At 37.5% G+C, this 14,127-nt stretch overlaps 1 non-coding gene across 1 annotated transcript; it reads left to right on the top strand.

Annotated features, from left to right (window-relative positions):
* The first annotated feature begins 7,026 nt into the window (after positions 1–7,026).
* Positions 7,027–7,130, top strand: LOC130978334 (small nucleolar RNA R71). The gene has a single exon (XR_009085983.1). It is a non-coding gene; the product is annotated as a small nucleolar RNA R71 (small nucleolar RNA).
* Positions 7,131–14,127: the final 6,997 nt, after the last annotated feature.

Below are 14,127 nucleotides of genomic sequence, written 5' to 3'. Positions count from 1 at the left end.
AGAGAATCCGGAAGGTCTAAACCTTGTCTGTGGTATTCTGAGTAGGATTCAATGACTGAATGACTGTGACGTGCTTCAAACTCCTAGCAGCGGGGCGTTAGTGACAGACGCAAAAGTATCGATGGATATTATTCCGGCCTGACCGAGAACCGACAGCTGAATTCCGCTATGCTGTGACAGAGCATATGCAATCGCTTTCACTGAGAGGATGGGAGGTAGCCATTGACAACGGTGAAACCCTACATACAGCTTGCCATGGAAGGAGCCTTGCGTGCTTGAAGAAGGAGACAGTAGGAAAGCAGAGATTCAGAAGATGGAGCATCTCCAAACCCCGACCAAATCTCCATTACTGCAATACAAGTAACCATTTCATGTTCTTTTGCTTTTTACAATCAATCCTGATAATTTCTGATATCCTGACTAAGATTTACAAGATAACCATAGCTTGCTTCAAGCCGACAATCTCCGTGGGATCGACCCTTGCTCACACAAGGTATTACTTGGACGACCCAGTGCACTTGCTGGTTAGTTGTGCGGGATTGCAAAAGTGTGATTGCAATTTCGTGCACCAAGGATCAACAAAAGCCTCAACAAGGCTTTAACAATGGTGGACGCAATAGGCTGAGCAATAGCAAGCCTTTTCCATCATCTTCTCAGCAACAGACAGAGAATTATGAACAAAGCACTTCTAATTTTAGCCAATCTAGTCTCTGATCTGTCTAAGGCCACTTTCAGTTTCATGAGTGAAACAAGGTCCTCCATTAGAAATCTGGAGGCACAAGTGGGCCAGCTGAGTAAGAAAGTCATTGAAACTCCTCCCAGTATTCTCCCAAGCAATACAGAAGAGAATCCAAAAGGAGAGTGCAAGACCATTGATATAATCAATATGGCCGAATGCACAAGGGAGGAGGAGGACAAAAATCCTAGTAAGGAAGACCTCCTAGGACGTCCCTCAAGCAAGAAGGAGTTTCCTATTAAGGATCCAAAGGAATCTGAGGCTCATATAGAAACCATAGAGATTCCATTAAACCTCTTTCTGCCATTCATGAGCTCTGAAGACTATTCTTCCTCTGAAGAGGATGAAGATGTGACTGGAGAGTAAGTTGCTCAATATTTAGGAGCTATCATGAAGCTGAATGCCAAGTTGTTTGGTAATGAGACTTGGAAAAGTGAACCTCCTTTGCTCATTAGTGAACTGGATACCTGGATTCAGCAAATTTTACCTCAAAAGAGACAAGATCCTGGCAAGTTCTTAATACCTTGTACCATAGGCACCATGACCTTTGAAAAAGCTCTATGTGATCTAGGGTCAGGGATAAATCTTATACCACTCTCTGTAATGGAGAAGCTGGGGATCATTGAGGTACAACCTGTCTTGTTCTCATTACAATTGGCAGACAAATCATTGAGACAAGCTTATGGAATAGTAGAGGACGTGTTAGTAAAGGTTGAAGGCATTTACATCCCTGCTGATTTCATAATCTTAGACACTAGGAAGGAAGAGGATGGATGTATCATCCTTGGAAGACCTTTCCTAGCTACAGCAGGAGCTGTGATAGATGTCAACAGAGGTGAATTAGTCCTTCAATTGAATGGGGACTACCTTGTGTTTAAGGCACATGGCCATCCCTTTGTGACAAAAGAGAGTAAGCATGAAGAGCTTCTCTCAGTTCAGAGTCAAGAAGAGCCCCCACAGTCAAACTCTAAGTTTGGTGTTGGGAGGCCACAACCAAACTCTAAGTTTGGTGTTAAGACCCCATATCCAAACTCTAAGTTTGGTGTTGGGACTATACAACATTGACCTGATCACCTTGTGGCTCCATGAGAGCCCACTGTCAAGCTATTGACATTAAAGAAGCGCTTTTTGGGAGGCAACCCAATTTTATTTATCTAATTTTTATTTTATTTTATTCTATTGTTATTTTGTGTTTTATTAGGTACATGATCATGTGGAGTCACGAAAAAAAATATAAAAATTAAAAACAGAATCAAAAACAGCAGAAGAAAAATCACACCCTGGAGGAAGGACAGACTGGCGTTCAACGCCAGTAAGGAGCATCTGGCTGGCATTCAACGCCAGAACAGAGCATGAATCTGGCACTGAACGCCAGAAACAAGCAACATTCTGGCATTTGAACGCCAGGAATGTGCCTTGAGAAAAGCTGGCACTGAACGCCAGTAATAAGCATGGAACTGGCATTCCACACCAGAAACATGCTACATATGGGCGTTGAACGCCCAGAACATGCTTTACATGGGCGTTGAACGCCCAGAACATGCTTTACATGGGTGTTTAACGCCCAGAACGTGCACCACTCGGCGTTTAAATGCCAGAATGGTATGCAAAGGCATTTTACATGCCTATTTGGTGCAGGGATGGAATTCTTTGACACCTCAGGATCTGTGGACCCCATAGGATCACCTCAGGATCTGTGGACCCCACAGGATCCCCACCTAACATATTCTCACCTTACCTTCTAATCCTATTTACACTCTCCCCCATATCACATTTCCCAAAACCCTTCACCAATCACCTCAATCTCTCTTCCCCATCACCTATTCACCACTCACATCCATCCACTCTTCCCCATAAACCCCACCTACCTTCAAAATTCAAAAACATTTTCCCACCCAAACCCACCCTAAATGGCCGAACCTACCCTCTCCCCTTTCCCTATATAAACCCCTCCATTCCACTTCATTTTCACACAACACAACCCCCTCTTCTATACCTTGGCCGAAACACCATCTCTCCTTTCTCCTCAATATTTTCTTTTTCTTCTTCTTCTCTTCTTTCTTCTCTTGCTCGAGGGCGAGCAATATTTTAAGTTTGGTGTGGTAAAAGCATAAGCTTTTTATTTTTCCATTACCATCAATGGCACCTAAGGCCGAGAATCCTCTAGAAAAGGAAAAGGGAAGACAAAAGCTTCCACCTCCGAGTCATGGGAGATGGAAAGATTCATCTCCAAAAGCCATCAAGACCACTTCTATGATGTTGTGGCAAAGAAGAAGGTGATCCCTGAGGTCCCTTTCAAGCTCAAGAAAAATGAGTATCCGAAGATCCGACATGAGATCCGAAGAAGAGGTTGGGAAGTCCTAACCAACCCCATGCAACAAGTCAGAATCTTAATGGTTCAAGAGTTCTATGCCAATGCATGGATCACTAGGAACCATGATCAAAGTATGAACCCGAACCCAAAGAACTATCTCACAATGGTTTGGGGAAAATACTTAGATTTTAGTCCGGAGAATGTGAGATTGGCATTCCACTTGCCCATGATGCAAGAAGATGTACGCCCCTACACTAGAAGGGTTAACTTTAATCAAAGGTTGGACTTCCTAATGGACATATGTGTGGAAGAAGCTCAATGGAAGAGAGACTCCAAAGGCAAGCCAATCCAACTAAGAAGACTGGACCTCAAGCCTGTGGCTAGAGGATGGTTGGAGTTCATTCAACGCTCCATCATTCCCACTAGCAACCAATCTGAAGTTACTGTAGATCGGGCCATCATGATTCATAGCATCATGATTGGAGAGGAAGTAGAAGTTCATGAAGTCATCTCCAATGAATTCTACAAAATAGCCGAAAAGTCCTCCACCATGGCAAGGCTAGCTTTTCCTCACCTTATTTGCCATCTATGTTACTCAGCTGGAGTTATCATAGAAGGAGACATCTCCATTGAAGAGGATAAGCCCATCACCAAGAAGAGGATGGAGCAAGCAAGAGAGACCCTCCACGGTTCTCAAGAGATGCATGAGGAAGCTCATCATCAAGAAATCCCTGAGATGCCTCAAGGGATGCACTTTCCTCCCAACAACTATTGGGAATAACTCAACACTTCCTTAGAAGATTTGAGCCACAATGTGGAACAATTAAGGGTGGAACATCATGAGCACTTCATCATTCTCCATGAAATAAGAGAAGATCAAAGAGCAATGAGGGAGGAGCAACAAAGGCAAGGAAGGGACATAGAAGAGCTTAAGGACATTGTTGGTCCTTCAAGAAGAAGACGCCACTAAGGTGGATTCATTCCTTGTTCTTATTTCTTTCTGTTTTTTGGTTTCTATGTTATGTTTATCTATATTTTGTGTCTCTACTTCATGATCATTAGTATGTAGTAACCATGTCTTAAAGCTATGAATAAAATCCATTAATCCTTCACCTCTCTTAAATGAAATATGCTTTAATTCAAAAGAACAAGAAGTACATGAATTTCGAATCTATCCTTGAATTTAATTTAATTATATTGATGTGGTGACAATACTTTTGTTTTCTGAATGAATGCTTGAACAGTGCATATTTTTGATCTTGTTGTTTATGAATGTTAAAATTGTTGGCTCTTGAAAGAATGATGAACAAGGAGAAATGTTATTGACAATCTAAAAAATCATGAAATTGATTCTTGAAGCAAGAAAAAGCAGTGAAGAAGCAAAAGCTTGTGAAAAAAAAAAAAAGAGAGAGTGGCGAAAAAAAAATATAGAAAGAAAAAGAAAAAGCAAGCAAAAAAAGCCAATAGCCCTTAAAACCAAAAGGCAAGGGTAAAAAGGATCCAAAGCAAAGGAGTGTGCTTAAGAGCTCTGGACACCTCTAACTGGGGACTCTAGCAAAGCTGAGTCACAATCTGAAAAGGTTCGCCCAGTCATGTGTCTGTGGCATTTATGTATCCGGTGGTAATACTGGAAAACAAAATGCTTAGGGCCACGGCCAAGACTCATAAGTAGCTGTGTTCAAGAATTAACATGCTTAACTAGGAAAGTCAATAACACTATCCGAAAATCTAAGTTCCTAGAGAAGCCAATCATTCTAAACTTCAAAGGAAAAAGTGAGATGCCAAAACTGTTCGGAAGCAAAAAGCTACAAGTCCCGCTCATCTAATTATAATTAATAGTCATTGATATTTTGGAATTTATAGTATATTCTCTTCTTTTTATCCTATTTTATTTTCAGTTGCTTGGGGACAAGCAACAATTTAAGTTTGGTGTTGTGATGAGCGGATAATTTATATGCTTTTTGGCATTGTTTTTAGGTAGTTGTTAGTAAGTTCAAGCTACTTTTAGGGATGTTTTCATTAGTTTTTATGCTAAATTCACATTTCTGGACTTTACTATGAGTTTGTGTGTTTTTTTGTAATTTCAGGTAATTTCTGGCTGAAATTGAGGGACTTGAGCAAAACTCTGAAAAAGGCTGACAAAAGGACTGCTGATGCTGTTGGAATCTGACCTCCCTGCACTCAAAATGGATTTTCTGGTGCTGCAGAACTCCAAATAGCGCGCTCTCAACGGCGTTGGAAAGTAGACATCCAGAGCTTTCCATCAATATATAATAGTTCATACTTTATTCGGGAATTGATGACGTAAAGTGGTGCTCAACGCCAAGTACATGCTGCTGTCTGGAGTTAAACGCCAGAAACATGTCATAACCCGGAGTTCAACGCCAGAAACACGCTATAACTCGGCGTTCAACTCCAAGAAAAGTCTCAGCTCGTGGATAGATCAAGCTCAGCCCAAGCATACACCAAGTGGGCCCCGGAAGTGGATTTATGCATCAATTACTTACCTCTGTAAACCCTAGTAGCTAGTTTAGTATAAATAGAACATTTTACTATTGTATTTAGTATCTTTTGACCACGTTTCATCTTTGGTCTCAGTTTGGTTTTATTCTTCATCTTAAGAGGCCATTGAGCACGTTTTAGGGGGCTGGCCATTCGGCCATGCCTGAACCTTTCACTTATGTATTTTCAACGGTGGAGTTTCTGCACACCATAGATTAAGGGTGTGGAGCTCTGCTGTACCTCAAGTTTCAATACAATTACCATTACTTTATATTCAATTCTCTTTTATTCTTATTCCAAGATATAAGTTGCACTTCAACTTGATGAATGTGATGATCCGTGACACTCATCATCATTCTCATCTATGAACGCGCGTGACTGACAACCACTTCCGTTCTACTTTAGGCTGGGCGCATATCTCTTAGATTCCCCAACAGAATCTTCGTGGTATAAGCTAGATAGATGGCGGCATTCATGGGGATCCGGAAAGTCTAACCTTGTCTGTGGTATTCCAAGTAGGATCCCGGGAATCCGGAAAGTCTAACCTTGTCTGTGGTATTCCGAGTAGGATTCTGGTATTGAATGACTGTGACGAACTTCAAACTCCTGAAGGCTGGGCGTGATGACAAACGCAAAAGAATCAAGGGATTCTACTCCAACCTGATTGAGAACCGACAGATGATTAACCGTGCTGTGACAGAGCATTTGGACCATTTTCACTGAGAGGATGGGATGTAGCTATCAACAAGGGTGATGCCTCCAGACGATTAGCCGTGCAGTGACAGCGCATAGGACCATTTTTCCGAGAGGATTAAAAGTAGCCATTGATGATGGTGATGCCCTACATGCAGCTTGCCATGGAAAGGAGTAAGAAGGATTGGATGAAAGTAATAAGAAAGTAGAGATTCGAAAGGATTCTAGCATCTCCACACGCCTATCTGAAATTCCTACTATTGATTTACATAAGTATTTCTATCCTATTTTATTTTCTGTTTATTATTAATTTTCGAACTCATCACAAACCAATTTAATCTGCCTAACTGAGATTTACAAGGTGACCATAGCTTGCTTCATACCAACAATCTCTGTGGGATCGACCCTTACTCACGTAAGGTATTACTTGGATGACCTAGTACACTTGCTGGTTAAGTTGAACGGAGTTATGATCACACCAGGGATTATTAAGATCCCAATTCATCACACCATGATCTCTTTGTGGTATTTTTGATTTCATACAAATACAAAGAGTCCAACTCTGAGGATCACAATTTCGTCCACCAGTGTCCCATTATTCACAGAATTCCTCTCAGAAGTGTACATGAATTGGTTATTTGCAACCATGTCAATAAGTTCTTGAGCTTCTGCAGGCGTTTTCTTTAAGTGAATGGATCCACCTGCAGAATGGTCCAATGACATTTTGGAAAAATTAGATAGACCATAATAGAATATATATAATATGGTCCATTCTGAAAACATGTCAGAAGGACACTTTTTGGTCATCTGCTTGTATCTTTCCCAAGCTTCATAGAGGGATTCACCATCTTTTTGCTTGAAGGTCTGAACATCCACTCTAAGCTTGCTCAACTTTTGAGGAGGAAAGAATTTATCCAAGAAGGCCGTGACCAGCTTATCCCAGGAGTCCAGGCTATCTTTAGGTTGTGAGTCCAACCATGTTCTAGCTCTGTCTCTTACAGCAAAAGGGAAAAGCATGAGCCTGTAGACTTCAAGATCTACTCCTTTTGTCTTAACAATCTCACAAATCTGCAAGAACTCAGTTAAAAACTGATAAGGATCTTCAGATGGAAGTCCATGAAACTTGCAGTTCTGTTGCATCAAAGCAACTAATTGAGGTTTCAGCTCAAAATTGTTTGCTCCAATGGCAGGAATTGAGATGCTTCTTCCATCAAACTTGGACGTTGGTTTAGTGAAATCACTAAGCATCCTCCTTGCATTATTGTTGTTGGGTTCGGCTGCCATCTCCTTCTCTTGTTCGAAAATTTCAGAAAGATTGCCTCTGGATTGTTGTAATTTAGCTTCTCTTAGTTTCCTCTTCAGAGTCCTTTCAGGTTTTGGATCAGCTTCAACAAAGATGCCTTTTTCCTTATTCCTGCTCATATGAAAGAGAAGAGAAAAAGAAAAAGGAAGAGGAATCCTCTATATCTGGACAAAGAGGATCCTTATTATTTGTAGAAGAAGAAAGGAATAAGAGTGGAGAATCCAATCACAAGGGTGAAGATAGAGGCAGTGATTGGAGATGAAGAGAGGTGAAGAGAAGTGTTAGTAAATAAATAAATAAATAGAAGAAGAGAAGAGAGAGAGAATTCGAAAATAATTTTGAAAAAGTAGTTAATGATTTTCAAAAATTAAAGATAAGATATAATTAAAATTAAAATTTAAAACAATTAAAAAGAATTTTTGAAAAAGAGATGAGATATTTTCGAAAATTAAAGAGGAAAAAGTAGTTAGGTGGTTTTGAAAAAGATAAGAAACAAACAAAGAGTCAAATAGTTAGTTGAAAAATATATTAAAATCAAATTTGAAAAGATAAGAAGATAAGAAGTTAGAAAAGATATTTTAAAATCAAATTTTTGAAAAAGATATGATATAAAAGATAAGATAAGATAGATTTAATTTTTAAAATTAAAATTAATTACTTAACTAACAAGAAACTAAAAGATAAGATTCTAGAATTTAAAGATTGAACCTTTCTTAACAAGAAAGTAACAAACTTCAAATTTTTGAATCAATCATATTACTTGTTAGTATAATTTTCAAAAATCAAGATAAAATTAAGAAAAAGATTTTTTGAAAAATATTTAAAAATATTTTCGAAAATTAAATAAAAAAATAAAAAAGATTTAATTTTTGAAAAAGATTTTGAAAAGATAAGATTTTTAAAATTGAAAATTTGACTTGACTCATGAGAAACAACTAATTTTAAAAATTTTTTACTAAGTCAACTCAAATTTTCGAAAATTAGGAGAGAAATATGGAAAAGATATTTTTTTTTTTTGAAATTTTAATTATGAGAGAGAAAAAAAATTAAAATTAAAACGTCATAATTGTGTTTTTCTCTTTTCTTTTTGGATCAAAACAAGGAATGCATGCAAGAACACTATGAAGGTCAAGATGAACACCAAGAACACTTTGAAGATCATGATGATCATCAAGAACATATTTTTGAAAAATTTTATGTAAAGAAAACATGTAGGACACCAAACTTAGAATTCTTTAATGCTTGGACTCTAACAAACAAAAAATGCATATGAAAAACAACAAAAGATACAAAACAAGAAAACATCAAGATCAAACAAGAAGACTTACCAAGAACAACTTGAAGATCATGAAAAGCACTATGAATGTATGAATTTTCAAAAAAATGCAAGAGATTTTTAAAGCATGCAATTGACACAAAACTTAAAAATTGACTCAAAATTCAAACAAGAAACACAAAATATTTTGATTTTTATGATTTTATGAATTTTTTTTGTATTTTTATTATTATTTTTTTTTTGAAAATAATTTTTGGGAAAAACGAAAACAAAGAAAAAATTTTGAAAAATTTTTGAAAACTTTTTTAAAAAGAAAATTACCTAATCTGAGCAACAAGATGAACCGTTAGTTGTCCATACTCGAACAATCCCCGACAACAGCGCCAAAAATTTGGTGGACGAAATTGTGATCATCAACAATGGCTCCAAAGGCTTGGTGCTCTCAAACGTGAATCACACTTTGTCACAACTCCGCACAACTAACCAGCAAGTGTACTGGGTCGTCCAAGTAATACCTTACGTGGGTAATGGTCTATCCCACAGAGATTGTTGGTATGAAGCAAGCTATGGTCATCTTGTAAATCCCAGTCAGGCGGATTTAACTGGATTAAGAGATTATTGGTTTAAATAAAGATAATAAAATAAACAAAAAACAAAGATAAAGTTACTCATGTAATTCAATGGTGGGAATTTTAGATAGGTGTATGGAGGTGCTGTGTTCCTTCTGAATCTCTGCTTTCCTACTACTTCCTTCTAGTTTTTCATCACTCTTTTCTATGGCAAGATGTATGTAGGGCATCACCGTTGTCAATGGCTACATCCCATCCTCTCAGTGAAAATGGTCCAAATGCTCTGTCACAGCACGGTTAATCATCTGTCGGTTCTCAATCAGGTTGGAATAGAATCCAGTGATTCTTTTGCATCTGTCACTAACGCCCAGCCTTTAGGAGTTCGAAGCTCGTCACAGTCATTCAATCCTGGAATCCTACTCGGAATACCACAGACAAGGTTAGACTTTCCGGATTCCCATGAATGCCGCCATCAATTCTAGCTTATACCACGAAGATTCTGATAAAGGAATCCAAGAGATATGCGTCCGGTCTAAGGTAGAACGGAAGTGGTTGTCAGTCACGTGCGTTCATAGGTGAGAATGATGATGAGTGTCACGGATCATCACATTCATCAAGTTGAAGTGCAAACAATATCTTATAATAAGAATAAGTCGAATTAAATAGAAAATAGTAGTACTTGCATTAAAACTCGAGGTACAGCAGAGCTCCACACCCTTAATCTATGGTGTGTAGAAACTCCACTGTTGAAAATACATAAGTGATGAAGGTCCAGGCATGGCCGAGAGGCCAGCCCCCAAAACATGATCAATATTCTCCTAAGATGAATAATAAAATAAAACTGAGACCAAAGATGTGGTCAAAAGACGACTAATACATTAGTAAAAAGTTCTATTTATACTAAACTAGCTACTAGGGTTTACAGAAGTAAGTAATTGATGCATAAATCCACTTTCGGGGCCCACTTGGTGTATGTTTGCGCTGAGCTTGATATTTACACGAGCTGAGGCTTATCTTGGAGTTGAACGCTGATGAGCGGATAATTTATACGCTTTTTGGCATTGTTTTTAGGTAGTTTTTAGTAAGTTCAAGCTACTTTTAGGGATGTTTTCATTAGTTTTTATGTTAAATTCACATTTTTGGACTTTACTATGAGTTTGTGCGTTTTTCTGTGATTTCAGGTAATTTCTGACTGAAATTGAGGGACTTGAGCAAAACTCTGAAACAGGCTGACAAAAGGACTGCTGATGCTGTTGGAATCTGACCTCCCTGCACTCAAAATGGATTTTCGGGAGCTACAGAACTCCAAATGGCGCGCTCTCAACGGCGTTGGAAAGTAGACATCTAGAGCTTTCTAGCAATATATAATAGTCTATACTTTATTTGGAAATTGATGACGTAACTTGGCGTTGAACGCCAAGTACATGCTGCTGTCTGGAGTTAAACGCCAGAAAAACGTCATGATCCGGAGTTGAACGCCCAAAACACGTCATAACTCGGAGTTCAACTCCAAGAGAAGCCTCAGCTCGTGGATTGATCAAGCTCAGCCCAAGCATACACCAAGTGGGCCCCGGAAGTGGATTTATGCATCAATTACTTACTCATGTAAACCCTAGGAGCTAGTTTATTATAAATAGAACTTTTTACTATCATATGATCATCCTGGATGGTATTTTGAATCCTGTGATCATGTTTTGGGGGCTGGCCATTCGGCCATGCCTGAACCTTTTACTTATGTATTTTCAACGGTGGAGTTTCTGCACACCATAGATTAACGGTGTGGAGCTCTGCTGTACCTCAAGTTTCAATACAATTACTATTACTTTTCATTCAATTCTCTCTTATTCTTATTCCAAGATATTCATTCGCACCCAAGAATATGATGAATGTGATGATTATGTGACGCTCATCATCATTCTCACCTATGAACGCGCGTGATTGACAACCACCTCCGTTCTACATGCAACCGAGCTTGAATGTGTATCTCTTAGATTCTCCAACAGAATCTTCGTGGTATAAGCTAGATAGATGGCGGCATTCATGAGGATCCGGAAAGTCTAACCTTGTCTGTGGTATTCCGAGTAGGATCCTGGGAATTCGGAAAGTCTAACCTTGTCTGTGGTATTCCGAGTAGGATTCCGGTAATGAATGACTGTGACGTACTTCAGACTCGCAAGTGCTGGGCGTTAGTGACAGACGCAAAAGAATCAAGGGATTCTATTCCAGCAGGAGCGGGAACCAACCAGTGATTAGCCGTGCTGTGACAGAGCGCGTGAGCGTAGTTTTCACTGTGAGGATGGGATGTAGCCTTCGGCCAGTGTGATGCCTCCAGACGATTAGCCATGCGAGTGACAGCGCAGAGGACCATTTTTCAGAGAGGATACAAAGTAGCCATCGTCGAACGGTGAACCCCTATACACAGCTTGCCATGGAAAGGAGTAAGAAGGATTGAGTTGAAGCAGTAGGAAAGTAGGCGTTCTTGAGCCATACAGTATCTCCATTCGCTTATCTGAAATTCCCACCAATGAATCTGCATAAGTATTCTATCCCTTTTATTATTTCTATTTTATTTTTAATTTTCGAAACCATAAACAAATTTAATCTGCCTAACTGAGATTTACAAGGTGACCATAGCTTGCTTCATACCAACAATCTCTGTGGGATCGACCCTTACTCACGTAAGGTTTATTACTTGGACGACCCAGTACACTTGCTGGTTAGTTGAACGGAGTTGTGAATTCAACTGGTGCCATAATAATGATTTCATACAAATACAAGGAATATGGATCACAATTTCGTCCACCAAGTTTTTGGCGCCGTTGCCGAGGATTGTTCGAGTATGGACAACTGACGGTTCATCTTGTTGCTCAGATCAGGTAATTTTCTTTTCAAAAATCTTTTTCAAAATTTTTCTTTTCTTTTTCGTTTTTCCTAACATTATTTCCGAAAAAATTAATAAAAATATAAAAAAATTAGAAAATCATAAAAACTAAAAATATTTTGTGTTTCTTGTTTGAGTCTTGAGTCAATTTTTAAGTTTGGTGTTAATTGCATGCTTTAAAAATTTTTCTTGCATTTTTCGAAAATCCCATGCATTCATAGTGTTCTTCATGATCTTCAAGTTGTTCTTGATAAGTCCTCTTGTTTGATCTTGATGATTTCTTGTTTTGTGTTGTTTGTTGTTTTTCATATGCATTAAAGATTTCTAAGTTTGGTGTCTTGCATGTTTTCTTTGCATCAAAAATTTTTTCAAAATTATGTTCTTGATGTTCATCATGATCTTCAAAGTGTTCTTGGTGTTCATCTTGACATTCATAGCATTCTTGCATGCATTCATTGTTTTGATCTAAAAATTTCATGCATTGAGTATTTTTGTTGTTTTTCTCTCTCATAATTAAAAATTCAAAAATCAAAAAAATATCTTTTCCTTATTTCCCTCTAAATTTTCGAAATTTTGGGTTGACTTGGTCAAAAATTTTTCAAAATTAGTTGTTTCTTACAAGTCAAGTCAAAATTTCAAATTTTAAAAACCTTATCTTTTCAAAATCTTTTTCAAAAATCATATCTTTTTCATTTTTTTCTTATTTTCGAAAATTTTAAAAATTATTTTTCAAAATCCTTTTCTTATCTTTATATCATATTTTCAAAAATATGCTAACAATTAATGTGATTAATTCAAAAATTTGAAGTTTGTTACTTTCTTGTTAAGAAAGGTTCAATCTTTAAATTCTAGAATCTTATCTTGTAGTTTCTTGTTAGTTAAGTCATTTTAAAAATTAAATCTTTTTCAAAATATCTTTTTCTTAAAACTTTTATCTCATCTTTTTATCTTATCCTTTTCAAAATTTTATCTTTTTCGAAATTTGATTTCAAAAATATCTAACTTCTTATCTTCTTATCTTTTTAAAATTTGATTTCAAATCTTTTTCAATCAACTAACTAATTTTTTGTTTGTTTCCTATCTTTTTCAAAACCACCTAACTACTTCTCCCTCTTCTATTTTCGAAAAATATCTCCCTCTTTTCGAAAATTCTTTTTAATTAATTAATTGTTTCAAATTTTAATTTCAATTACATTTATCTCTAATTTTCGAAAATCACTAACCCCTTTTTAAAATTATTTTCGAAATTCTCTTTCTCTTTTCTTCTTCTATTTAATTATTTGTTTACTAACACTTCTCTCCACCTCTCTTCATCCATAAATCCGAATCCATCCTTCTTCATTCTTCTACCCCCTTCTTCTTCTACTAACATAAAGGAATCTCTATACTGTGACATAGAGGATTCCTCTTTCTTTTCTTGTTTTCTTCTCTTTCATATGAGCAGGAACAGGGATAAAGGCACTCTTGTTGAAATTGATCCAGAACCTGAAAGGACTTTGAAGAGAAAATTAAGAGAAGCTAAATTACAACAATCCAGAAACAACCTTTCAGAAATTTTTAAACAAGAGAAGGAGATGGCAGCCGAAAATAATAATAATGCAAGGAGAATGCTTGGTGACTTCACAAAGCCAACGTCCAAGTTTGATGGAAGAAGCATCTCCATTCCTGCCATTGGAGCCAATAATTTTGAGCTTAAGCCTCAACTAGTTGCTTTAATGCAACAAAACTGCAAGTTTTATGGACTTCCATCTGAAGATCCTTATCAGTTTTTAACTGAGTTCTTACAGATCTGTGAGACTGTAAAGACAAATGGAGTTGATCCTGAAGTCTACAGACTCATGCTTTTCCCTTTT

This window comes from Arachis stenosperma, chromosome 4 (assembly GCF_014773155.1).
Source record: "Arachis stenosperma cultivar V10309 chromosome 4, arast.V10309.gnm1.PFL2, whole genome shotgun sequence".
Classification (NCBI taxonomy): Eukaryota; Viridiplantae; Streptophyta; class Magnoliopsida; order Fabales; family Fabaceae; genus Arachis; species Arachis stenosperma.
Note: the sequence above shows the minus strand (reverse complement) of the source record. Positions and strands in the feature narration are given on the sequence as shown.